This window comes from Hipposideros armiger, unplaced genomic scaffold (assembly GCF_001890085.2).
Source record: "Hipposideros armiger isolate ML-2016 unplaced genomic scaffold, ASM189008v1 scaffold_500, whole genome shotgun sequence".
Classification (NCBI taxonomy): domain Eukaryota; kingdom Metazoa; phylum Chordata; class Mammalia; order Chiroptera; family Hipposideridae; genus Hipposideros; species Hipposideros armiger.
Window position 1 is genome coordinate 1,380,595 of NW_017731850.1, and position 27,788 is coordinate 1,408,382.

At 38.3% G+C, this 27,788-nt stretch overlaps 1 protein-coding gene and 1 pseudogene across 1 annotated transcript in view; both read right to left on the reverse strand.

Moving 5' to 3' along the window:
* Positions 1-27,788, reverse strand: part of NCKAP5 (NCK associated protein 5) — a 940,156-nt gene that overhangs the window by 827,978 nt on the left and 84,390 nt on the right. The gene's annotated exons all lie outside the window — the stretch shown is intronic.
* Positions 13,461-14,702, reverse strand: LOC109396026 (N-acetyllactosaminide alpha-1,3-galactosyltransferase pseudogene; annotated as a pseudogene).

Genomic DNA, 27,788 nt, shown 5'->3' on the forward strand with positions numbered 1-27,788 from the left:
TATATATATATATAGTCATGGGACATGGAGTATAGTGTGGGAGTGGAGTCAAGGGAATTGTAATAGATATGTATGTTATTGGGGGGTGAAGTGGGTGACGGATTGGGGGAGGGGAGTTGTCACCTCGTGGGGTAAAAAGTATAACTATTGCACTGTGTTGTACAGCTGAAACTAATTCTAAAAAATGTGTATTTCACAACAAAAAATAATTTAAAAAATCTACTGTAGCTTCCTAAAAACTATCATGATATAGAACCCTTTACTTAAAAGCGATAATAAAATTGATTGTAGTGACAGTTACACAACTCTGGAAATATACTAAAACAACTGAATTGGACAGTTTAAGTGCATGAATTATTTTGTATGTGACTATCTCTCAATAAAGCTGTTAACAAAAATTGGTAAAAAAAAAGAAAGCTTATATTTCAGTTGCACATGCATATCCTTTCCAGTAATTAATTACATCAGTGAAAGGCAAGGCATTTTGTACTGAAGAGTGAGTTCTGATATCTTGTTTGTCTATTAATGGGTCTTTTTCCTGGAATGCCACAACAGTCTTGTGACAATCACTCAAAGGCACAGCACACACTTTACCCCAGAAGGTAACATATCCACATCGCTGAGAACCCATTGATTTGTGAGGGAAAGTGTTCCAGATAGCAGAGCAGAAAGAGTGACCATATCAATATCAGTCAGCCAGATGACCTGCATTTCTAGTGCTGTCTAATGCCAGGTAACCCCACGGTCTTAGAGGCCTGGGCCTGGAAATGAATGACTTTGACTCCTTCTGCACTAAAGACCCTATATGGCTTTGCCAATTGGTACTCAACTAATAAGTACCACTGAGGACACGTCTCCTCGTCTCAAATGAGTGATGGGACCTACTCCGTTCTATAATAGAATTGTGGGTGGTCTCCCTTCAGACTCCACAATTACACACACACACACACACACACACACACACATACACACACACACACACACAGACTGAATAATGGGGGCTGCATGTGAACTGCACCAGCAAATTTAGAGGTGGGAAAATTCATAGAAAAGAAAGGATTCTATTTAGCATTCTTTAGGACAGGTGATCAAGCAAATGAATCCCCTGAAACAGCTATCCAGCTCATTCCACTACATTAATATTTTAATTCTGTGAGACGGAGAAGAAAACGACCAACTGGCCAAAAATAATAATGCTTGCCTCAAAAACAACGCCATGTTGAATGCACCCTCCTCTCCTTGAGGGAACTGTTTCTCATTTATGCAAGTTCAAGACACACTGAAGGGCATTCCTGTTCCCAAGACAAACCATTTGAAGAACCAGAGAGGAAAATGCAGCCTCCCAGGAGAGACTTGGTGACTGGGAAAACAATTACTAGTTCTTTATTTGTTAATTTTTTTTATTTTCAATTACAGTTGACATAAAATAGTATACTAGTTTCAGGTGTACAACAGTGATTAGACATTTATATAACTTATGAAGTGATCACCCCGGTAAATCTAGTATCCATCTGACACTATCCATACTTATTACAATATTATTGACAATATTCCCCATGCCATACTTTACACCCCTGTGATTATTTTGTAACTGCCAATTTTTACTTATGACTCCCTTTGTCTTTTTCATCCATTCCCAAAATCCCCTCCCACCTGGCAACCAGCAGTTTGTTCTCTGTGTCTATGAGTCTGCTTCTGTTTTGTTTGTTCATTTATTCTGTTTTTGAGATTCTACATATAAGTGAGATCATATGGTATATTTCTTTCTCTGTCTGACTTATTTCACTTGGCATCATACCCTCTAGGTCCATCCATGTTATTGCAGTTGGCAAGATTTCATTCTTTTTATGACTGAATAATATTCCATTATATAGATGTACCACCTCTTCTTTATCCATTAATCAAATGATGGACACTTAGGTTCTTCCATGTACTGGATATTGTGAATAATGCTGCAAAGAACATAAGGGTGCACATGTCTTTTTGAATTAGGGTTTCTTCGAATAAATACATAGAAGTGGAATCCTTTGTCTCTTCTAATAGCCTTTCTGTCGGTAGTCCATGTGAAAGGAAATATGGGATAAGGGAAAGCCCTAACTGAAAGGAATATGTAGCCAAGAAGGAAATCCATTGATGGAGAATAATACATGTGCTATAAATTTAGGCCTATGGCTGATAATATGGAATGAGGAAACTGTCAGCAAACCTTACTAGGAAACATCACTCAAAATCATGCATCTAAGTGGCACAGATGGAGCCAGTGGATGCATTCTCTGCCTGGATACAATCCTTCCAAATGGCCCCTCATTAACAATTTCTAAAATGTAGGATTTTGACACAACAGAAAGGTGATCAGAGGAAGCAGTATGAAATCAATCTGTCAGTCCACTGAGAACAAGATTGAAACATCAGGGGTTAGAGTGTGAAAAATGCAGGAAAAGGAACAAAAGTGAGCATGTTTTTACATGCTCTCATGGTGGACTCCCATTCCCAAGTCCTCCCCTTAGTAGCCAAGGTGGCACCTTTCCTCTGTGTTGCCATTCCCTCATATTAGAAGTTGCTACTTTTCACCTTATCACAATTTAGAAGAATATATTTATTTTTTAATTAAATTTATTGGAGCAACACAAGCTAATAACATTATATGTTTCAGGTGTGAAATTTTATAATACACCACCTGTTTATTGCATTGTATGCTCACCACCCCAGTCTCCTGTCATTATATATTTGACCCCCTTTACCCTTTTCATCTTCCCCCCAACCCCCCTTCCCCTCTGGTAACCACCATACTATTGTCTGTGTCTATGAGTTTGTTTGTCTTGCTTATTCATTTGTTGCTTTCTCTTTTACATCCCACATATGTGTGAAATCATATGGTTCTTGCAACCCCTCTTGTGTGTATCTACCTGACAAACTTGAAAACACTTATTTGTAAAGAATTATGTACCCTATGTTCATTGCAACATTATTTACAGTGGCCATGACATGGAAGCAACCCAAGTGTCCTTTGACTGATGAATGGATAAAGAAGATGTGGTACATAGACATAATTGAATACTACTCATCCATAAAAAAATGATAAAATATTGCCATTTGCAACAACATGGATGGATTTGGGGAGTATCATGCTAAGCAAAATAAGTCAGATGGAAAAAGACAGGAATATATTTCTTTATCTCACTAGATACTGAGGAATCCTCTCTTTCATGTATTTCCTCCTGTTCCTAGCATTGCTTCATAAATAAATTCACTGTTAAGCAAGTGAATTTACATACAAAATAGGAAGGATCTGAAATCCCAAATAAATTATCCAGTAATGAATAAACAAATACTTTCCATTTTATAGTAAAACAATACAACTTGAAATGTTTTAGTATCCTCGTCACCTAACTCTAAAGGTAGATCTGTTAAATTAAACAATGTATGATGATTTTTTCCCAGTTATCAGATCACATTTATCAGAAAACATCATGATAATTAGAAAGTCTTCAAAACAAAGATTATAGAAATAAATTTATTATCTATTGATTTCAAGACACTTACAGATGCACAAGATAAAAAATGCTGGAATCTTCCATCTCCTTAAACTAACCAACAGTTTTAAAATGAACTGCAATAATCTTAACAGATGGAAAAAAATCTCACCTAATTTAAAGATGCTGAAGAAAATATTTTGTACAACATTGATCAAATAACTTCACTTACAATAAAATTTCCAATGACATTAGTAATATATGTGGGGACATCCCTATGAACAAGATATTCACTGCTATTTAAAATAATGAAAACAAAAAAATGAAAGAAAAAAGTTCAGTTGGAAATTGACAAAAAAAGGTTTATTCATTCAATGGAATATAATGTAGCCAGTAAAAATATTTATTGAAATTTTATAGTGAAAACATGGATAAGATAGTGTTCATGAAAACAGTAAAATAAAAGATTATATACCTGGTATGATCTCTAATAAATGAATAATTGGACAGATGGACAGACAGATGATGAGAAGGAAGGGAGGAAAGCAGGCAGGCCGGCCAAAATGTTGGGTGAGTTTTCTTTCTTAAATGGATATATTTATAATGAGCAACTATAATTTTTCATAGTCAGAAACATATTGATAATAAATTGCAAAAAATAAAGTTGAAAATAGGAGAGTGACAGAAGAGAAAGTGTCAGGTTTTGAGAACCACTTCTAATCATTTCCAAATCAGTCATTTTCTTGTACATGTTAGAATTTATCATATATTTTTAACTTACTTTAATAATTATCTGAAAAACAGCAATAGTTTCTGTTAATTAAATTGTTTTTATGTTAGTTGGCCATTGCAAATCAATAAAAGGGACAGTACATGTTCATTTTTAATGACCAGAAATGAATAAACTAGGCACCTATGATTAGGAACTAAGAAATTTAGCTAATATTGTTCAAATTTCTCTTATAAACTCATTTAAAAAGAGAATTTGGCTTTTGGGAAGCAAGGTATGCACACTGGATAATATAAGTTAAATAGAATTAGCCACTCTGTGTGATTACCATATACAAAGCGTTGCTGACTTACTTCAAAATCAGAATTTGGTAAAGAATTATACCTCAATGTTCTGAAGATATTGGCTAAATGCTGTCATTTGTGTCAACACTGGCTATCAACATTGTAGATCAAACAACATATTTGTAAACTCAAGCCTTTCGTTGTCCAAGAAAAGAGTCTGTTCAGCAATTCAGATCTCAGCTTCTAAAGGAATTGAAGTGCTTTTCACACAGTTGAGATTTTTAGAATAATCGCACCTGTCATACCAATGAAGCCCAGTTAAGTATCCACATTTCTACGTTCTACAGTTAGCTCAAAATTTCAAGGCTGTCTGGATAAACAGGTTGTGTGGGTGTACATATTTGCAGGGATTTTCTTCTTTTCTCTAATTTTTTTTAATAGGTCAAAACACTTTACCTAAAATTATAAAGACTATTTGCACAACCCAAGATAGTCTTTTGATTCTGGGAATCAATCAAAACAGGGACGTTACCTGTCACGCAGACAAAACACCTGGACAGATGGTCATAGTGTTACCCCGAGGGTCTGAATTGAGCAAATATGTAGCATGATACTTACCTTTAGTAGGCTTGGATGGAAAAACGTTTTAATAGAGTATATTCCTTCAGATTGTGAATGCAATAGTTTCTACTTGGAACTGACAGAAAGGCCAAATGACAATTTCAAAAGGGCATTTCTTAGGGAGTTCAAAGAGAAAGGTATCAACATATTTTCTTTAAGAAATACAACTAACAAGATATTTGCACCCATTGAACTGCACTGGGTCGGAAGACTGACTATACTCAAAGCAATCAAAGGAGGTACTAAAGTCATGAAAACAATCCCAGACCTGTAGACAGTACTTTCAAAGATTTAACAGTAGTTATTGGAAAACCAAGATATTCTGATCACATTCACCCAACTTTATGAGTCAGTTTTCAAATAAAATATCTCAAGGTGATTTAGGGAAGAATGTTTGTGAAAATACTGGATGAAACAAAATTTTCTACTAGTCACAAAATTTTAATCAAGCCTGGATTTGTTTCAAGCAATACCAAAAAGATAGTCCAAAAAGAAAGGGTCCACAATTTTTCATGGTATGATTATAGTATCTTAAAGTCTTAACAATTAAGGTACTTTTTTGTAAAGTCTAACATGATACATGTCAATTCAGTTCATGTCCATTTCATCTTCTCTAAATCAAAGTCAATTTTTTATATCTTATGAATATTAAAATTATGGATTTTCCCCCTATTTAGGCTTTATTATAGAAAAGTGGCTTTAGTTATTTTCATGGGACAAATTTTCCATTGTCTTCATTATTACCTCAAATTAATCACAACACTCTTACACCAGTGGGCCTAAATATTACATGTGTTAAGAAGTTCTACCTATGGAGTAATTATATTTAGAAGGTTCTATATGATGATATATTCCCATTTGGTCCAATTTGTAATCTGTTTCTCCTTTTTTCTTCCATAGACTTAACTGCTTGCTCACATACTGATTATAAGCTAAAATGCCTTCATGTCCAAATTTTCTTTCCACCACTTTTACCACCATAACCCTCTGAAAAAGAAAATGGATAATATGAAATGAAGGCATAAAGGCCCCTCAGCGAAAAAGTCTTTGCACTTTGAAAAACGAAGTTAGTTTTTTCCTCACAGAAAAACAGAACACAAACCCCTTTTTAATGTTTGAAATCCTGACAATCAAATAGTTGCCAAGTTAAGACCTCACAAGCATTAAGCTTTATATCAGTCATGGTTAAATATAAATAAATCCACCAGAAAAATAAGTCAAGGGAAAAACACAAGGTATACTAACTAATTTTCTCAATCACAGGAGTTCAGAAGAAGCTGAAATTCATTATATCAAACAGTACCAAGATGAATAAATGTCCAGGCTCTATATCTCTGGAACAATGGTGAATCAAACATTGTTTAATACCCTGGACATTTATTGTTTTATGAGCAATAAAATCATTGCTTGGTGATCCTAGGTGAGAGCCTGCAACAACAACAAAAAAATTAAGGATGAAACCTGTGGCAGAGAATGGGAGTATCCTGTGAAATTTTCATTATTCCTTTAAATATATATTCAATTCCTTTAATATATATTCAATTATAGTTGACATACAATATTATACTAGTTTCAAGTGTAGAACACAGTGATTAGACATTGCTATAACTTATGAAGTAATCATGCCAATAAAGCCAGTAAGCATCTGGGACCATATGTAGTTATTACCATATTATTGACTAGATTCCTTATGCTATATTTTACAACCCCATGACTATTTTGTAACTACCAATTTGTACTTCTTAGTCCCCTCCCCCTTTTCAACCCTTGCCCTCCCAATCCGGCAACCATCAAAATGCTCTCTGTATCTATTAGCTTATTTCTGTTTTGTTTGTTCATTTATCCTGTCCTCTAGATTCCCAATATAAGTGAAGTCATATGGCATTTGTCTTTCTCTGTCTTAATCCATTCAGCACAATACCCTCGAGGTCCATCCATGTTGTTGCAGATGACAAGATTTCATTCTTTTTTATGGATGAGTAATATCCCATTGTATCTATGTTACCACCTCTTCTTTATCCATTTGTCTATCAACAGACACCCAGGTTGCATCCATTCCTTGGCTATAGTAAATAATGCCACAATGAATATGGATGCACTTCTTTTCAAATAAGTATTTGGGTTTCTTCGGATAAACACCCAGAAGTAGGATTACTGGGTCCTCCTTTGTTTTTTGTTATAGCCTTTATTTTAAAGTCTATTTTGTCTGGTATAAATATTGCTACCCCAACCTTTTGTTTGTTTCTTCCCATCTCCATGAAATACCTTTTTCCATCCTTTTACTTTCAGTCTGTGTGTGTCTTTTGATCTGAAGTGAGTCTCTTGTAGGCAGCATATGTAAGGGTCATGTTTTCTCATCCATTCAGCCACCCTAAGTCTTTTGATTGGAGCATTTAATTGATCCATATTTAAAGTAATTCTTGATATATATGTAGTTATTGCCATTGGATTATCCATATTTTTAATCTTTTTTCCCCCTTCTCCTTCTTAAAAAAAGCCCCTTAACATACCTTGCAGTATTGGTTTGGTGGTGATGAACTCCTTTAGCTTTGTCTTTTCTGGGAAAGTCTTTATCTGTCCTTTGATACTAAATGATAGCTTTGCTGGATAGAATAATCTTGGTTATAGGTTCTTGCTTTTCATCACTTTGAATATTTCATGTCAATCCCTTTTGGCTTGCAAAATTTCTGTTGAGAAATCAGCTGACAGTCTTATGCGCGCTCCCTTGTAGGTAACTAACTGCTTTGCTCTCGCTGCTTTTAAGATTCTCTCTTTCTCTTTAATCTTTGGCATTTTAATTATGATGTGTCTTGGCGTGGGGCTCTTTAGGTTCATCTTTTTGGGGGACCTTCTACATTTCTTGGGCTTGTATGTCTATTTCCTTCACCAGGTTAGGGGGCTTTTGCATCATTATTTCTTCAAATAGGATTTCAATTGCTTGCTCTCTCTTACTTCTCCTTCTCATAGCCCTATCATGCATATGTTAGTATGCTTGATGTTGTCCCAAAGGCCCTTAAACTCTCCTCATTTGCATGGATTCTTTTGTTCTCTTATTGTTGTTCTGATTGGCATTTTCTGCTACTATGTCTTACAAATCGCTGATTTGATCCTCTGCTTCACTTAGTCTACCATTGATTCCCTCTAATGTATTTTTCATTTCTGACTGGCTCTTTTTCATATTTTCTTATCTCCATTTTTATAGTTCTTATCTCTTTGTTGACATTCTCACTGAGATCACTGAGTTTCCATATAACCAGTATTTTGAACTCTGCATCTGGTAGATTGCTTATCTCTATTTTGTTTAGTTCTTTTTCTGGATCTTTGTTCTGTTCTCTTATTTGGGACATGTTTCTTTGTCTTCTCATTTCAGCTGCCTCCCTGTGTTTTTTTCTATGTATTAGGTAGGGCTGCTGTGTCTCCCTATCTTAGTAGAGTGGCCTTATATTGTAGGTGTCCTGTGTGGCCCAGTGGCATTCTCTCCCTGGTCACCTGAGCCAGGTGCTTGAGTTATGTCCCTTGTGTGGTTTGTTTGTGCCTTTCTGTTGTAATTGAGCCCTGGTTGCTGTCTGCACATCAATGGGAGGGATTGACGCTTAGCCTGATTGGTTGTGAGTACTGGCTGTAACTACAGTGGAGGAGCTGTTTTACAGGGGCTGACCTTTAGCAGCGCTCTAGTGTCTGCCCACTGTGCCCTTTCAGTGTGTCTTTGTGGAGGCTATTGGGTGGTGCTCTGGTGTGGTCTAAAGCTGATCACCTGGTGTGTTGGTTCTGGGACCTCTTGGGAGGGGTTCTGGTGCAGGCCAAGGTCAGCTGCTACCACTTAATATGAGCTACAGAGTGATCTGCAGCTGGTTGTCATTTGTGCTGGGCTTGAAGGTGCCTTGGGGAGGCTGACTTGAGAACTGAGGCTGGCTTCCACTAGTGCCAGGCTTGGGGCTGTTTAGCAAGAGGTATGGGGCATGCTGAGGCCAGATGCTGCTTGTTTGAATCTTTGAGAGATTTTACAAAGTCTACAGCATGAGCCAAGATAGGCCATTTGTATAAAAAAGCCACTGGAAGAGGCTTGGGTGGGCCCATGAGTTGGAAATCACTGGCGGGGGATTGTTAGCCAGGTTAATGGAGACTCAGATGAGGTTCCTGCCTGTGTCTGCACACTGGGTAGGGGGAAGGTTTAACAAAGGACCAATGACTTCTGCCAGCACTTCTGTCTGGGAGAAAGCTGCCCCTCCCCTCTGGCTTCAGGGTTTCTGGCCCTCATCCTGAAGCCAGACAATTCAGTTCCTCCCTGTATATCTCTGGCACCTTTTGCACTGCTGCCCAGAGCTGGATCTCAGAGCAAGCAAGTCTGTTAGTGAGTAAGTTTATTTATGGGCCCTTTAAAAGGATCACCTGGGACTCCAGCAGCCCTACAGCTCACTCAACCACAATCTCTGTTGGTTTTTACAGCCAGAACTTACGAGGACTTCTCTTTCTGGCACTGGAGCCCTAGGATGGGGAGACTAGTGAGGGGTTGGAACCCCTCGCTCCTCAGGTGGGACCACCACAGCCGAGATATCCCTCCTGATTTTTAACCATCACACATGGGTGTGGGCCCTACCCATCAGGGTCTCCAACCCTCCTACCAGTCTTAATATGGTTTCTTCTTCTTTATAACCTTAGCTATAGAACTTCTGTTCAGCTAGAATTCAGGCAATTCTCAATGACTTTTTCTATAATTTAGTTGTAATTCTGATGTGGTCATGAGAGAGGCAAGCACAGTGTTTCTTACTCCACCATCTTGACTAGAACTCATTATTCCTTTTATGGCTCACTAACAAAACCCAAATACTGCAAGGGTAGCAATGTACCCAACCCAAACGGACAATTCTTAGGCTCACTTGAGGACAGGAGTAGCTATTGGAATGTAAACCGAAGGCATTGCCATTGCACAAGGTCTTCCAGGAAGACTCTTTATAGGTGTCTGAATTGGCAACAGCCCTTTTGTCTTCCTGTCTAGACTTCCCGTCAGCTGTGTTGTGACCTGAGGAGGCCTTGAAGGACCTGGCAAATGGAAGCTATATGATAAGAATATTGGGACTGAAGATAAAAGGAGTATAGGTCCCTGATGACATCCAGGAATCACCAACGTCAAGTCTGGATTGCCTCCTCCCGAACTCATGTCACATAGGACAAAAATAAATCCTTTCTTGATTATGTCATTATATTTAATATGTCTTACATATAGGTATACACAATTCCTAATTAATATAATAGCTGTATTATTAGTGAATTTGAAGAAAGCTTCTGACACAAAATCAGTAATAGATTAGTCTTAAGTTGTTTTTCCATTAGTGAAAACAGGTAGGATAAAGCAAACATGCTTTTTAATCAGCCCTTTTTGTTTTTTGTTTTTTTTAACAGAAGTACACATTTCCTAGATATTCCAAACTAAAGGAGAGGAAAATTTACCAGCCCCCATAGGTGTCAACCCCACAAATTTAACCACATTTCTCTCAGCAGCTACATAAATGCTTACTAAATTAATCATTTAGTAAAGGGACAGTTGGATATATGTCATTAGTGTAACAAGATTTTGTATTTCAATTCCTGCACTGTCCAACCAGTTTCTTCAGTAACTACTCCACAGTCATGACCTTAATCTCTAATGAGCAACACTGATAGCCAAGAAACCCCAGGTAAAAATGTATGTTTAGTCAGGACAAAGATGCATCATACTTTGTACAAAAAGGCAACTTGACTTCCTCAGAGATTTATGATGAGGAGAGAGGTTCCATTTGACAAAGTGGTTCCCATCTGGCCTTCCTGGAGCCAGGGGAAATTGGATTAAATAGTTTCTGATGGCCTCATTGAGGCTAAGATTTCAATGGTATTTATTAACCTCCTTTAATCATGTAATCATCTTTCCATTTTAAAACTAAATTTATATCATTTTAAGATAATGGGCTTCTAGGGTCTGAAGAGCCAAAGCTAAAATATGACCTCAAAGAGTCGCTCCTTCCCTTGGTCAGATATCAAATGCTGTCACTGAGAATTCTTTCCATTTGCTGTGAAAGGAAGAGATATTCACAGAAACACTTATGCCACATCCAAGGCAGAAAGGCAATGCTGCCTTAATCTTCATATTTCAAAATAGCATGCTTCCTAAAGTTCCTACAGCTGGCTCAAAGACAAGTATGAAATATTTAAGATGGGAAGATAAATTTTAAATTAATTTTTTAGATACCTTAAAGGAACAAAATCATATGGAAACTACTTCATTCAGAACAATCAATACTATACATCAAAAATAACATTCATGAGTTGCCAAGTGGGAAGAAGTGTAAGGCAACCCAGTAAGTTCACTTAATAGCATTCATTTGTGTTATCTGAAAAAGGAAATGCAAAAGTCCATTCTTAAATGGCCAGTTTCTCCCCCTTTGTTTTTTTTAACTGAGAAAATAATTTATTCAATTGTAAATCAGGTATATTTTTTAATGTTTAAGAATAACTATTAATGAGATCTTTAGTTTGTCCACTTGGGGTTTAAATGTAAATGATTTTTTTTAAAATCAAGATTCCCTCAAAAGTAAACATCAGCCCTTTTCTATATTATTTCAGGATAGATCATTTCTTTGGTTTAGGACTTAAATCACTAACTTCCCCTACTTCAGAATGGATCCGAGAAAACCTGAGTTACAGAGAAGCAATGTCCTGACACATGACCTCCTTTCTCTTTTACAAAGTCCACTTCTTCAAGGTTTTTGTTGTTTTTTGTTTGTTTGTTTGTTTGTTTGGCTAGGTTGGGATATATTGTAGCAAGAAGTGAAGAGAAGGAGGCACAATGCAACAGAGGAGAAAACACAGGTTTCATTTTATCAGAGAAGCCCATTGTGCTCAACATCAAGCTAGTGCAATGGTTCTTCAAATAAATCACTTAAAAATGGAAACAAATCACCTAAAGTGGGACACAAGCAAAATATAATATGTTTTGCTTTTATATGTAAATGTTGCCTGCTAACTTCCTTTACACTGAATTCCTTAACTTTAAATAATATGAGGATTTCATAACATTTCTTAGAGAAGGGAATTGAATGTTAACCTATTCAGTCATGAGGACTGGGTCTCCTATTGCCACCCCCTGCTTTTGATATAAAATCAATTAATCATTTTATTAAATGTGTCTGATTGTTACACCCCAGTAATGCAAATAGGACAGGGAAAAATGAGAGGTTACTTGAAGAGAGGGCTTTCCTCCAATCCATCCCTTGATGTCAGCCCTCCAAGTGGGTATGATAGGCTGAGGGACCCTGAGGGTTAGAGCAGGTGGCAGAGAGACTTGCTGATTGTCACGAGGCCCAGGTCTGGGAAATGTAACTCCTTGTAAGCCTCTTCAGCCCACCGCAAGCCTTTGTCTTCTCTGACACCATCCACTTCCTCTGGCCAGGGTTTGAAGACACAAGTTGCCGAATCTGGCTGAATGTGACGTGGGTAAAACAAGAAGCATCTTCATTCACATACCCTCTGCTCTGGTTGTCCTGGGATCCAGAAGGCTGCAGACCAATCCACATTGTCCCCTCCCATTCAGCGCTTGGACCCGTGCTGCATTTAAGGGCCAACCCCATGCCCTGTGCTCCTCAGATGTGGCACTGTCCCCTCTCTTTCTGCTCTCTTTGCTATTTCATGGCAAACTTACTTTGAGGCTTTGTTTTCAGTTCCTGAGCACTGGCTGGCTCATTCAGATTCTCTGTGACTCCAAACATTCATGATATCTGCTGAGAATCTCCACCAATCTTTCACACAGAAGCTCACCAACATCCTGAGAGAAAAGGACATGGACTACAAATGACCTGAAGCAATCTGCTATTGAAACCCTTTGAGGATTGCCAAGGTAAACTGTGTCCTCACTAAGAGTTCTGCTGCAAAGCAACCCTGTGTTGCTTTAGACTCAGCAAAGGCAAGAAAACACCGAAATCAGGGGGAATACCCCACAATTGTATCTTGTTGCCAAACACTTCCCTTAGCACCCTTTCCTACAGTATCTGGCACATACAGATATACAGAGTGTTTCTGTTTTTTTCTTTGCCTGTGGCCAAAAAAAACAAAAAAATTGTTTGTTTTTGTTTGTTTTTGTTCATCTGATAGTATTTCCCCCAAGCCATAAATAGACACGAAATCACAGGGAATGTGCATCTGATTACCATAGGTTCATTCTCCCATATTACAAGGCTTATAGTTACAAGGAGGAATACTATGGACTTACTGGGTTGGTGTTTCGTTAGTTTTTTTTTTAAGTTAAATTAAGTATTACTTTTCTGAGAAAATAGCCAGAATAATGTTCTCTCAAATTCAGAAACCTACTGGCACACTTTAAAGTCAGATATTATTTCTAACCAAAGAATTTTTTTTTGTCTGCCAAGATATCTTGACAGTCTTAATATATGAAGGCAGGCCTATATGAAAATCCCAGCAATATTCTGAGGACAAGATTTTAGTGGGTTTGTTGAAAAGGAAATACTTGTTTAGGCGGCTTTGATCGTGCCACTTGGCTTCTATGTCATTATTCTTGTCCTGGAGGATTCCCTTGAAGCACTCCTGGGTGATGTTTAGGACCTGAATGGGTGTTCCTCCAAAAATGTCCCCATGGTAATAAAAATCCCCCTGGCCGAATGGAATGTATGCTGCGGTCTTCTTTCGCCTCTCATAACTGAACTTCCTAGGATGTACCTTGTGCCACCAGGCCTGTAGCTGAGCCACCGACTGGCCCAGCGTCTCCACCCCAAAGGTGTCCCAGAAGACCTGGTCCACGTCCATGCAAAAGAGGAAGTCGACCTCACGCTGGATGTGGATCACGATGTGCTCCCCAGTGGTCTTCATGCTCATCATGTTGATGTCCTGCCACCTCTTCTCAGGCCGGACTTCAAACACTCTGAAGGAACGCAGAGGACCCAGCTCTATCAAAGGCAACCTGGAGACATTGTCCACCATGATGTAAAATATGACTTTGTGGCCAACCATTAAATGCCTATTAGCAAATGTTAAGAACGCCAAGTAATGCTCAATGTATCTTCCAATAGCAAAAACCGTCAAACTCACAGTAATTTCCTGTTTGCCACAGTAATTTTTTAAGATGGCTCTGTTGTATGTGCCTTCCCACACAAGTGGCGCCTTCCACCTGGTCACCATCACAACCTCTGGGCATTTCTGTGAATGAAACCAGTCTGACAGCTTAAGCTCTTCTTCATGGCCTTCTTTTCATTGTTCCTTGTCATTATCTATGTCTTTTTCTTCGCCTTGATAATTGTGAGTCCCATTCTTAAACCACCTTGGAAACCACCAGCCCTTCTGACTGCCGCTGTCACCAAGTTCTGAGCTTTTGGAGTGATACATCCACAGGAAAGAGCCTTCTGGGCTGTTGATATATTCCCCAAACACAACAATTACAGTTGAGACAACCAGCATTGACAGACTCACTTTTCCTTTGACAATCATTATTGTCTCCTCATCCTCTGCTTCTCTCCTCCCCTCAGAGTGAAAAGCAAAACAACAAAGTTCTATTGAGCTTCTTTCTGCTTAAGGATGAAAGGCTGGGAGGAAGGGAAGGTGCTGTGGTCCCACTCCTGATCCGCAGAAGCTCCCGTGGGGCTGGACTGCGCCTTCGCTCCAGGCCTCGGTGGTGCCCTTGGCTGTCGGAACAGCGATCACATGGCTTCCATCCTCCTGAGCCCGGCGGGGTGTGCCACCTGCGCTTTGGCTGCTGCCCGGGGCTCCACCCTGTTTTGTTTGTTTGTTTGTTTGTTTGTTTGTTTGTTAAGCATGCGAGGAAATCCAAATTCTTTTTCCAATGTTTTCATGCTCTACTTAAAAATTGGTTATAGAAAGAAAATGATATCCTTGAAACTTCTGACAATTCTTCTAGGACAAAAACTAAACAGGATTTTGTCCCTTTTCCTTTGCTTAAATTAGTGTGTGAGCATGTGTCCTTTTGTCATCACTCCCTATGCTCAGTCTTGATATCAGGCGTTTGTTCCCTCACACTGCAGCTAATAAATCTGTTATGAGCTCAACTGGCATGTGCAGCCATGCCTGGTAGCTATCTTAAAAATTCTGTGCTCCATGAGCATCAACAAAGATTTGTTCAGTTTAAGCTAAACAAAAGGCGCTAAAGAGAAGTTTTTGAGTTTGGAATGGGCCCATCCATTGCCACAGGTACAGACAGGGGTGAGCTAGAGTCAGATTTATCGGGTTAGTGAAAATCTACTAGTTGCCAAGGCAGAGGAGAGGGAGCTAGTGTTAATCGTGGAGTGCAATGGAAGATGAAACTATTTCAACAATAAAAGCAAAGCTCCTTGCTCCCATGAAAGTTCCTGTCTCTTCCTCCCTGCATTTTTAAAAGGCCATATCCTAAGCATCAAGGGCAATTTTAAAATGTGAGTAACATTATGGATTAGGCATCTAGACATTTCAGAAGTTCAGAGCCAGTGAAAAGTTGAAGGGCCACTGCAACGTCCTGACTGTCATCAGATCGAAACAGATGGAGTATGGAATGGGAGGTGGCTGGGTCCCTATCCACACGCCACGCATACCTTCTAAATCCACAGGGGCACACTGAGTCCTTTAGATTCTGAGTGTCACCTCTGACAAACCTACCACAGGGGAAAATAATCCCACAACAAAGGAAATACAATCTTTTTGTTATTGTTTTTTTGTTATTTGTTCTCTTTCAGAAAATTTATGAAGAAGTCACTCCTGAATACAAGGACTACAAGGGAAGGGGTTGAGGGGCTGAAGAGGAGTCTGATTAAAAAAAAAAAAAATCTAAGGATCTGAGAACACAGGCGCAACCTATTTAAATGGTCAGTTCATCAATGTTGTTAAATTGAGGTGGGGAAGTTATTGGCTGGCCTATAGAGAATTTCATCTGCAGCATAGATGTCAAATTAGAAAATCATTAAAATGGCTTCCTACGACTACCATAAACTTCCTCTAAGGAAAACTGAAGTCATTTCCTGCCTTGTGAAATCTAAATATACATGTATTCCATCTTTGGTTCATTATGGACTGTTCCAGTTTTGCTTGAACTTTCCTCAGATCTGTGTTCTTTCCTCTCAAGTGCTAAGCATGTGAGAAGAATTAACACAAGGGCCTGGTCAGCAGCCACTGCAGCACTTGGTATCTGACTGAGGAAGAATTCTCTTAGAATTTTCCCTCACAAGGCCAGACTCCATGTACATATGCATGTTTCTCTCATATTGAGTCTAAGCAAAGCCCAAAGCTTCATGGACTAACAGTTTGTCTCCTTGGCTTATGTGAGTACAACACTTCTGTAGGGGTCCTATAAGTGAAACTATACCTATGGATGGTGAGAGACACTGTAAATATGAAAAAAATACCACATGAATGATGTAACACTAATTGTTCAATGGAAAATTGTTAAATGCATCACAGTTTTCCTCTTTGGCATCTGTACATTCGCGAATGCACTGGAATCCTCAAAAAGTGAACTGGCCCAGTTGTCCTCTGTTATTGACTCTCTAAAGTCATACAGAGGTACAAATAGGTAATGATGAGTATCTAACATATATCATTAGGAATGTGAAGCTTTTACTTTCATTAGAAATCACTTTTATATGAAATATTATTCAAATGTACATAGGTCTATATAGAACATGCTTTTTTTTTTGCTTCAAATATCAAGTTCAGAATTATGTTTCATCATTTAAAACACTAAAAAGTACATGAAAAAATAAGGCTTATACAAAAGGGGAGAAAAGATGAAACTCACATCAGTTCATTTTTCTTTTACTAGTAAATCAGTAGGTAGGAAAAAGTGCCATTTGGCTAACGTTTAGTTTTATGATTTTTAGATTGTATGTACTCTGTCCCCACTGGATGGATAAATAAAATCTCACTAACTACATTTTGCTATTTTTTACCCTTCAAAACTAACAGGGAAATTAGCTCATACATATTTACCACCCAATATGGTTCCATTCCTAGTTATCTGCTTTGATATTCAGCAAAAGTTCTAAATTGCTCACTTACTGAGCTGAATGACATGGAGAGCTGAAATAGATCCGTTAATGAATTATTATATTGCTGAGATCTACTGAGAGCTACCTGATTTTAGGATTAATGGCAGAATAAATCTTAAGAGGAAGGTCAATATATTTTAATTTTATGTATATTACCTAGTTCAGCAATATATTCTAACACTGGTTTTGCTGTAAATATCTTATTACTACTAGTAATTATCAAAGGGAGTTCAGAAATATCCACCAGTATACTTCATATTGCAGCTTTAAATAAAATTTAATTTACACTTTTTAAAATAGAATAAGTGTAGCTCATTTACTAGAATAAACTTAACATGCGCAGATGCATATAGTGATTATAAAAGCATGAAAGAAAAGTCACTTAACTTTAACTAGAATTGTCATGTATAAACCATAAACATTATAGTTTATTTTTTCCTTTAACCAGCAGAAATAGCTCCCAAATATATTACTAATTGCTAAAAAGTTTAATTTTGAAAAAAAAACACCAAAGTTTTTATTAAGGAAAAACATCTGTATCTTGTAGATATTTTTCTACTTAAAATATCTTCTCTATAAAATGGCTAATATTTAGTCTCAATAACATTTCAAAATTAACCCAAAATATATAATTCACAATATTTAAGCTAAATCACCAGTGCATTATTTATAATGTTAGAGAAAAACAAAGCTACCTCTTTTTATATAGGGAAAAAAAAACCCCTATTAACTATTTTCCCACATTGAGTTTTAAAAAGAGGAGGCATAAATGACTCTTCTGATGGTCCAGGGAAAAATGTAAGTGATGTTCTTTATGCACAAGCAACACAAAGCACTAAATTTCAATGCAGCTAAATGAAGATGAGATGTGGGGAGGGGCAGTGAATGGAGAGAGACAGGACTATGAGTCCTGGTCTTCTGCAATTTCGTGCTGTGTACATTTGAAGGAAATAGCACCAAATGTAAACAAGATTTATCTTTGGAAAGTGGAAATATGGGTAACTTTTTCCACTTACCTATATTTTCTTGTATTTTGTAAGTTGACTAAATTGAATGGAAATCATCTTTTTTCTAGAAGTTCTATTTGGTTCTTTTTCAAATCTCCTTAGTTTTTAAGTAGTTTTTTGGGGGGAGGAGGTGGCTTATATTTTCAAGCCTCTCTATTATTTTTTTTAACAGATACGTATTAAGAAGGGTAGAGCTTCAACAATACAATAGAGAACTCAAGAATCAGAAGGTGTATATTTCACCAGGTTTCAAAGTGAATGAATGGTTCAGGTCTTTACGTGCCCATTCAGACACCCAGGTCCCAATCAAGCCATTGCTTCTCCATCTTCTAGGACACTGTCAGCATGTGCATGGTTAAAGCTGGGTTGTCGCCCATCTGGGGTCTTGCCAAGTGTGAAGGGGCAGCAGGGGGCATTAATACACATCGGTTCTGCTCATGCTCCATTTGTGAGAACTACGTGGCCACATCTGACTGCAAAAGGAGATGGTAGACATAGCCAAGTTAGTCAGTCATGTACCCTATACTTCTATTACCCTGGACTACGTGAAAATTAATTTTATGGATAACCATCCATCTCAAACACAACATGAGACAAAGATTTTATGCTGTGTGCCCAGTATAGCCAAAAGCAAAGTCTCTATAGGTCTGACTTGGCTCTCTACTATTTCTCCTGTTTTTCACTTATCATGCTATATTTCCTTCTTTACTATGTAATTTTGACTCTAAGTGCTATGTTCAATGGACATTATTTGTAGAACAGCTTTGAAGCCCAGGTTGAAGTTGCATTTTTCCAGGGAAGGGGTGTATTTGCTTTTGCCTACCATTCCTAAATAATTTTTAACAATGATTTAAGTTCTGGTGATCCGTTATTGGTAAGTTTCCTTGATCTCTTCTGGGCAATGAACTCATGCCCAGCTCTCACCACTCTGAGATTGTAGCCCTTTGTGGTTTCACCTTCCTGGGCCCTGGGCTTCCTCTGTAGGTCACATCACACCATGAAGCCATCTGAGTGAAAGCAACGGGTTGGTGGGGACCCTCAAAGTGTCTTGGTGCCTACTTTCCTCCTGATTTTTTGTTGCTACTTAATTTTTTACTTCTACAGACCCCTTGCTTTGAAATACATTTAAAATTATGGGAGTTTGTTTGTTTGTTTTAACCAGCATTTTAATTTTATTATTAGGGAGATTGTTTGGGGCTTCCGGTCTTAGATAGCATCAGAGATGGAAGTGCCAAATACCATTTCACATGACAGACAGATGTGTGTGTGTGTGTGTGTGTGTGTGTGTGTGTGTGTGTATGATTTAAGGAAGATCACCAAAAGAGTATGAGAGCTGAAATCACAAGCCTAGAGTTTCACCCCTAAGTCTTATCTGTTGTGTGACCATCCTCAGAACTCAGATTTCTTCATTTGTAAAATGGGGAGGACAATAGCCATATTACCCCTCTCATTGAGCTGTGATAATGATCAAATGATAGAGCTTTACAAACGTTCAAACAATATTGCCAGTTGAATTAAGACCGAGAACCTTACAAGCTTAAGAACACCCATATGTCAATAGGTCCAAACACCCTAGAAAGCAATGGTTTACAAAGCCCTTTTCTTGGTATCTTCCCCAGGCTCTGCCCCTGCTGAGCTGGCCCTCCAGTTATTGGTTTCACCTGTGAACAGTCTGTTGCCACTGCTGACTTCATCGAATATCTTCTTTGTACTCCCATCTGCATTTTATGTGAACTCTGGAGCGATTAGTTGCTAATATCAACAGTGGTGCACGGTCTAGGAACATTTATTGCTCCCCTGCTTGGCTTAATGTTTCTGACTTGGTACCATAATATTATTAATAGTCACAGGGTACAATAAAAGAAAATTAAGTGTTTATTTTGTTTAGGCTTTAGCCACTTTACCTACAGCCTTTTTCCATTACATTTGCACATAAACGAGCACACACTACATTTTTTAGATGCAAATCAGGTTTTTAACTTCACTAATCATATAGTTTCCTTTCTGGTAGTCTTCCAGGCTGGCTTCAGTGTTCCTCCTAATGCATGAATATTGTAGCAAATGAAGAAATGGCCATGGGGAAGATGTTTGCCCTTTTGTGATACATTAAAATCCAATATTACTCCAAACATTCTTTGCAATTCCAGGAACATCTCTATTAAATACCAGGCTGAAGTCAATTGTTCAATTGCAGATCATTTTCCAATAAATAGTTGGGAACAATTGCCGTGGAATATGGAATATGGAATCAAAGACATGAGAACAACTTCGCTTGTCAGCATGGGAAAAAGCCCAAAGACCTGAGACATTTAAATGGGCACTCATGATCAATGCAAGGAGCTCAATGCACAGTTTCTGCTCTCTTCACCACCTCCCGCCCATGTCCTTCTAAATAAAGTGTTTGTTCTGCCTTGAAAAGATAAATTAATATTTTACATGGCAAGAACTCCTTTATTCCTTGGTGAGATATTTCTAACTTGATTTATATGATGGTGTTTAAATGTTTAAAAGCTTTTGTGAGGCAGGTTTTCAATCGATTAAAGAATTTAGTTTCCCTGGAGGTTCCTGCATCAGATATTATCTCAGAAGGCTTACTTCCAGAGATTTATGATCCAATCTCTTCCTCCTGTTAACCATATATTTCAGTGAGCATCCCAAAGGACCATGCTTGGGGATTGCAGCCCAGTATTGTCACGTGGAGTGAGTATAGACACAGTGTTAAGCCCGAATTTCCCAATGCCCCATCAGTGGGCTCTGGGTCAAACCAGGATTTGGTCTGCTCACCTGGCAGTTTATATGAGACCTCTGGGGCTTCTGGGAATATCTCACTGGCTCAACAAGCAAGTTATTCTGAGCAGGAATACAGAAATACAATATTCTGAAAGAATTTGTATAAAATGCACCAATGTAAAATCCAAGGTAGATAACTAAAAAAACTGTGAATAAACTTTTGTATACTACTTTGTAGTTTGAAAGGCATTTTTCCTCAATATTCCATTTCACCTTTACTACCAAGGCAGGCATTATAATGATGAAGAAACAGAATCACAGAGACGTCGGGCACTAATTTAGAATGCAGACTCGGGTCTACTGGCTCCAGGCCCGGGGTCTTCCTTCCTCACCAGGTTGCTTAGACAGTCAGCAACAACTTGCAAAGTTTGACCCCCAATGGGGCTGTCTGCCCTGCAGACTGCAATGAACCATCAATACCTCCTTCCATGGCATCTTCCAGTCATACTTCAGTGCATCAAGACTTACCCTTGTATAGTCACCTTGGTTTTGGAATTCTATCAATAACAGCCATATATACCACTACCTCTGCCATCTCCTTTTCCAAAAATTACCATGATTGACACAACACAAAGCATTTTTGAGGACTCTCTTTGGTAGGATATTCAATTTTACCATTGTTTTACCTAAGATCCAGTTATAAAATCATACAATTTCCTGTAACCAATGAAATGTATTCGTGTTTTTTATTTTATGCCTTGTTTTCAATAAAAGTATTTTCATTGCAGTGACATTCTCTCAGCATCTCCGTGTATTTTCCCTTTGTTGTTAAACAAAGGACTCCGAGTACTGTTAGGATAGTCATAGTTGTTTTAATTCCCCAAAGCTTTGCATTCTCACTAGCCCGTGATACTCATCCTAAAAAGAACAAGACAGCAAAAAACCCTTCATGAAACAGCCCTCTCTATGTGACCAGCCTTATATCTTGCCAACACTCTTCCTGAGAAAGAAGAAATGGCATTTCTCTCTAGTTATTCAGTTATTTCAAATTCAGTCTGCCTTTGAAAGGAACCTAGTGCTAGAGCCATTATCAGTTTCTAAAATCATGGGGAGTAAAAACCTGGGGTGGAGGGGGAAAGCTTCCAGGCAGGGGAGACTCAAGCTGTGGTTGTTAAGGGACAAACACTCAGAAAATGCCACCTTTGATGACCTGACAGTGTTTTATCTGGACCACTGATGTTTCAGTTATACAGATGACGTGGCTTCCTCTAATGCTTTTTCATCATAGGTTAAACTCCTCATTTGTCAACCTTTACCTAAAGTACTATTGATAAGATACTACTCCTCTTCCCTTACCTGCTATCCTTTATGCAATCAGGGTTCCCACTACAATACACAGAAGATGATGCAAGCCTTGCCTACATCCCCTTCAAAGCTATCGTTCTTGAGTCTCAAACTTTAAGACCATAAGTTATGCTTTAGTTCAAAATGTGGCTGGTGATAAAATTTTATTGTTTCCTCCTTACTTCAACTTACTGTTCACAATGTAGAAATTTAATTGAGTAAACTTCTAGAAATAATTGTAATATAACAACATAAAGAAATTCTAAGACAAAGGTAATTACTTCTACCATTTTAATGCACCAAACTACACTTTTTATATGCAAATTTACATAGCTATGATTACATTCTACACAAATAATGCACACTTTTAAATTTTGCTTCTTTTCATCATATAATAAATGTTATAGGGTTTATAACTATCCTTTCTAATGCCTGTATAATTTTCCTTTAGATTTCTTATCAATTATCTTGCTATCAAACATTAGTGTGTCTTTTTATTTTTGTCATTTAAAAAAATTCTGTGAGGAACATCCTTGTGCACATGGATTTTCAGTCCTTTGGTTATTTTGTGAGGATTGACTATTGTTCCTTTTTCCTTTTATAAGCTCTTCTTCCACCATCCATCCTTTAATAATTTGGGTTCTCTTGGGTTTCATGAACAATCTTCTTTCCACATTTCTCTTCTCCCCTAAATAAGCTCATCTATAATCAAGGCCCCACTTCCCAAAATAGTCTCCAGAACCCCAGACCTATATCTATTAATCCAGCAAAAATATACCAAGTAATCCCCACTGAATCCTCAAAGATTTTCCCAAATACTAAACACTAACTTTTCCTAGAAATTGTTCTACCTTCTGCATGGACATTCTCATGTAATGGCACCCCCATCCACCCAATCTCCTAGGTTAGCAACTATACTTGGACTCTCTTCTCTCTTTCCTCCATATCCAACAGATGACAAGTCCTCCTCAGTGTTGCCCTAGAAATCTCTTTCACACTTTGGGTTGCTTCTCTCACTGGCTCTCACATGGCACTGGTTTGATCCAGGCCTTTATCATCTTTTACTTAGATGATATGGTTACTCTGCTAATTGATTTCCATACAAACAATTTCTTACCACTGCAACCAGTCTGATCTTAAACAAAGCTCCCTCAATTAAAAAGTTTACTAGGTTTTCTTTTTAAATTTTTATTGGGGAACAGCCATGGTCATTGGTTACACATTGCTTTCATGCTACAATGGCATAGTTGAGTCTTTTAGGGAGGGCTCAGCTCATAGTACCCCATTCAGGGATACAACCAGCAACCTTGGTGTTATCAGCACCATGCTCTAACCAACTCAACTAACCAGTCACCCACTTGATTTATTTTTTATTATTGCTTACAGCATTGTCAAATTTAAGCATGCTTCAGAATCATCTGGAGGGCTTGTTAAACCACAGATTTATGGGTCTACTCTCTAGAGTCTCTGATTCACTTCGTCTGGGGTAGGGCCAGAGAATTTCCAACAAGTTCCCAAGTGATGCTGATACTAACAGTCTGCGGAGCCACACTTTGAAAACCACTATAAGATCATATTTAAGTTTCCAATTGTGCACATTTTACAATCTGGACTCAGTTTATTCTTCCACCTTTACTTTGTAGAATCAGTCCAGTGAATATTACTTTCATGGCCAGCCGAGTGGCGCTTTGGTTAGGAGTTGGCTTAGGATGCCAGCTCTGAGCAGTAGGGCCCTGGTTCAGATCCCAGATATGAGGGCCAGTGATATTGCACCCTCTACAGCTAAGATGGTGAACAACACCTCGACTTGGAGCTAGGCTGCCGTGAGTCGACAGAGATGGCGTAGGCTGCAGTGGGGCTGGCTGGCAGCAGGTGTGTGCTTTAGTGAGCTGCTGTGAGCCACTGTGAGTGGCCATCCAATGGCTGGTGAGCAGCTGCCTCACCCGGGAAGAGGGTAATGAAAATACCAACATGGGCCAGTGAAGCGACGTCCTCCACAACTAGAATGAAGAATAAAAGGACAGCAACTTGTCTGTTCCCCTTCCCCGATTCCCCAGTGCTGTTCTCCTTCCCCAATTCCCCAATAAAATCTTTAAAAAAGAAAAAGAAAAAAAAGTTACTTTCCTGCCATGCTAAAATTGCCAACTGTGCTCATATTTTTTTTTTGCCCCTCATTGTATGCATCTTCCTGAATAGCCCTCATTCATACCCAAGTTTGCTCTACTATTGGCCAACAACTACTGCAAAATTACAAACTCAAATATGTATCTAGACTAAGTTGGTAGGAAAAATGCACAAAGGAAGAAAACAACAGCATGAAAAGAGTTCTGTTTAAAGAAGCAGCCTCTAGCAACTTCCTACCTATTATCCTCCTCAGGCTACTGCCAAGGGTTAGATTTTTTTTCAAAAGAAGCCAGAATTCCAGATTTCTAAGCAAAATCTCCAGATTCTTAGACATTGACAATGGATTTAAAACCATGAAACCACATGCTGGTTGAATTTACCCCATGGCCCATAAATTTGCATTTTAGTCTGCTCGTAGCTGAGTCCAATATCTGTTCCTCAATACACTGACCCAACTGTATGCTCAATGTGCACACACTCATGTGTACACACACATACAGGCATAGTAGTACTGTCTTTTCTGTTTCTATGTCACTTTGTTAAAATTTATATGAAAGCATTCATTTCAATTAAACTATTTACATAAGTATTACTCCCACTACAAAGAGGAAACACTAGGTCTTAGGATTCTTTTACTCTTATTTCCAAATGTAGTGTGCCCAACAATTACTTGTTGAAGGACAAAAGGAAGAAAGATTAACTGAATGAGCAAATGAAGGCAAACTCTCCTTTTTATGACGCGGCATACAGTATTTTGTCACACATATCATGACTGTCCTTTGTATCTCCTTAGTGACATGCTAGATTTCCCACAATGAAACCTCCAGATTTTAGCCATGCTTTCAACAGATGTACAAAAAAATGTTGGTCCAAGTAATTTAACATAAACATGGGGTATTTGGATCAAGCAGCATTATCTTGGTCTGTCTTTCAAGAGGGATATGATGGGTGTGATGGATGACAATGACTAAAGGCATAAGTATTCCCTTATCATAGCTCCAGGTAATCTTTCACATGCGTGCAATTAATCACAGCATTTAGAAATGGGAAGATTTATGCATCAACCCAAGAGCCAGCTGTCTCCCACCTATTTCATCCAAAACAAAACAAAACAAAACAAAAAGAAACAAAAAAAAACTCCGTACTGTGCCTGACAGAGAGGAAGTCCAACACGAAAATTCTTTATCTTCCATCTATGACTTTCTTTGTACTCCTGGAGTTGTCCAGCCTCCTTAGCCAATGTGTGATTTGAAAGTCATCAAATATAAAGCTAAAACTGCATTTAACCAGAGAGTTTCTGGAGCCCTGAAGGCCTTTTCCTAATAAGAAAAAGGTATTGTCAATGGTGCCCTTTGAGTCATTCTGTCAGCATAAATAAAACTCATTGCATAGTGAAATGCAAAGTCAGATTTCCCTTTCATCTTTTACTAAGCATTAAAGCATGAAGAAAAAAACACTTTAAGATAACTGTGGCTTTCTTCAGTTATAAAATATAACTTTGTATAGCCCGTAAGGCTTTTTATTAACCAAGGTTCATCAGTTCTAATTGGGGTGCCCTTGCACTGGAGAGACTCATGCCAATTTGATTCTTCTGACAATATTCTTCAGCTTCCAGAGCCCTTATCAGTGGTGGATAAGTCATCAGGCAGCGGGTGATAGCCCTATATACTGCCTTCTGTGCTTTCACATTTTAGTAGAGGAGCTAATCTCCACACTTTTAATTTACTCTTCATTCTTTCTTCCCCTAGAGCCAATGATGTTCATCAGTATAAAAGAAAAAGAAAAAAGAAATTAACAGGTAAAATTATATTTTAAAATGTTTAAATAGAGCCATCTGTCTTGAGTTTGCCTTTCCCCGTTCACATTGAATATCCTCCATGCTCTTATATAGCACATTGATTTTTATATTATGAATTAATATTTTCTTTATGAAAATACATCTGATTTCCCGGATCCTCCCATATATAGTACCTAAATCAATAAGGTAGTGCTGATGATGCTGTTATAATTACCTCTTCCTGAACACTTTCCCATCGTGAGCTAGATGTCAGACTAAAATTCATGCCATGGTCCCCATTTGAAATTGCCAGGCTACCACAACAGAATCTGTCCAGTCTTGCTCTGGACAACCTTTCCTTCCTTCACTTCCTCTTTCATTGGATAGCTTCAGTCCTCTTTCACAAAGCACATTGTTAATTATATTTCTCCCTTATGGAAAAAACATAAGGTTGAGTTGAACTATCCTGGACAACAATTAAACACTTTTTTTCAAAGCTGTTGAGCAATATGATCCTAATTTTACTTTCTTGGAAGAGAAAAAAAAGAGAGGAGCATTGACCTTGAGTCCAGGTGTCCAAACCTAGTGGCCTGACTAGTTGGCTGCTCCTACCCACTGGACTCTGACCATTGCCCTTAGCATGCAGTTGGAGAACTGCACCTTCTCCCTTTGATAAAATCTTCTTGGCTGATTTATTTCAGCTTGGACATTCTGCTCTATCTCCTCCAGGAAGACCACGCCGTGTTTGGTGCCCTGCCTGTGACTTTTAAAAATCTTCCACTTTAGTGCTGAGTTGTACAGCACTGTTGCATGACAGTGTTTTCCATAAACACTTTCCTGTTATTCAGTTTCACATGGAGTCCACATTTATACCTTTAAAAATAGAGGGAAAATATGGGCCCCTGCAAAAAGAACCAAAATTTCAAAATCTGGCTTCAAACTCACTTTCTCTTTCAGATCTATCACCATGAATATCACCTGGCTGCAATCATGCCAGCAAGGCCCCTGCACATTATTCATACTTTTGCACTATTACATATATTTCCAATACCTACCCCTGACATGTTTCCTTACAGTTTTCTAAGAAACCTCACTTAAGAATGAACTCTTTAATGGCAATGATCTTCTGTTTCTTTAGAATTTTCTTCCAAAGATACAAACCTGGATTTGGAGTCGGTAACTTGACTATTTACTAGCACTGGGACCTTGACCCTTTCTGTTCATCTTTCCGAGGCTTGGTTTCTTATCATTAAATTGGAATAATCATGCCACCTGCCCTACCATCTCAATAGGCAGAACTGTGGGTGAAGATCATAGAAATTATAGTCTGCCAGCGCACTGTGTAAACTGTCAAGGCTGACGCAGTTGCTCTAATGATTATGCTTAATAAATACTGCTGGCACTTAAACCAGCAAATATTTAAGATAAGACAGGTAGCACAGTGGTTTCACCACTCTTACCATAGTCAACTAAAATGCATTATACGTTTTCATCTCTTTTCTACCGTCATGAAGAAGCTGAAGTCTTAAACACAAATACATAAAGTTCAGGCTTTACACTAGAAATGTGTACAGGAGACCTGGCCTAAGATTTGGTAAAGGGGTGCTGAGGGCTCTGGCAAACGGAAGAATCCAAGTCTCATTTATAGCGAGGAGCTGGCACTAGGTCCAACTAACAGTACCATGCA